This window comes from Chiloscyllium plagiosum, chromosome 48, assembly GCF_004010195.1.
Source record: "Chiloscyllium plagiosum isolate BGI_BamShark_2017 chromosome 48, ASM401019v2, whole genome shotgun sequence".
Taxonomy (NCBI): Eukaryota; Metazoa; Chordata; class Chondrichthyes; order Orectolobiformes; family Hemiscylliidae; genus Chiloscyllium; species Chiloscyllium plagiosum.
The window spans coordinates 6,775,510-6,776,137 of NC_057757.1; positions in this window are offsets into that span (position 1 = coordinate 6,775,510).

A 628-nucleotide genomic window follows, 5' to 3' on the forward strand; every position below is an offset into this window, starting at 1 on the left:
TTTTTCTTTTCTGCTTCATAAAACCACAAACTGCAGCTCAACCCAGTTCTCCTGCCCCACCATACAAACTGGAGAATGGGACACCTTTCTCAATAGTACAGGAGTACATTGCAAAGAATACAGGCAGGTCAGGTTAACACCAGGGCTGTGCACACTTGGAATAACCATCCCCATTTGGGGAAGGTGGGTCTGTTTAAGGAGAGTCAGTGTGGATTTCAAATTAAATAATGTGACTGTGCCTGATGAAAGAAAATAAATGATTGATGAAGGTACGGCTGTACCAAGTGTTTCATAAATTATTACCTGAGAGGCTGGATATAAACTGAAGCTATTGTAATAAATTGCAGAAGGACACCATGGAGAAAGACTGCATTCGGACAGAAACGTGCTGTGATCATAAATCACTGTAACTGGCAGCCAGCAGAGTGGAATCCATGTTGCTTTTATTGCAAGGCTAAGTATTTTATTCTTGTTTTATATATATTTATATATGAATGCATTTGACATTCAATACCGAGAAAAAATGTCACCATTTTCTTTGCGAAGAAAGTGAGGACTGCAGACGCTGGAGATCAGAGCTGAAAATGTGTTGCCTGAAAAGCGCAGCAGGTCAGGCAGCATCCAAGGA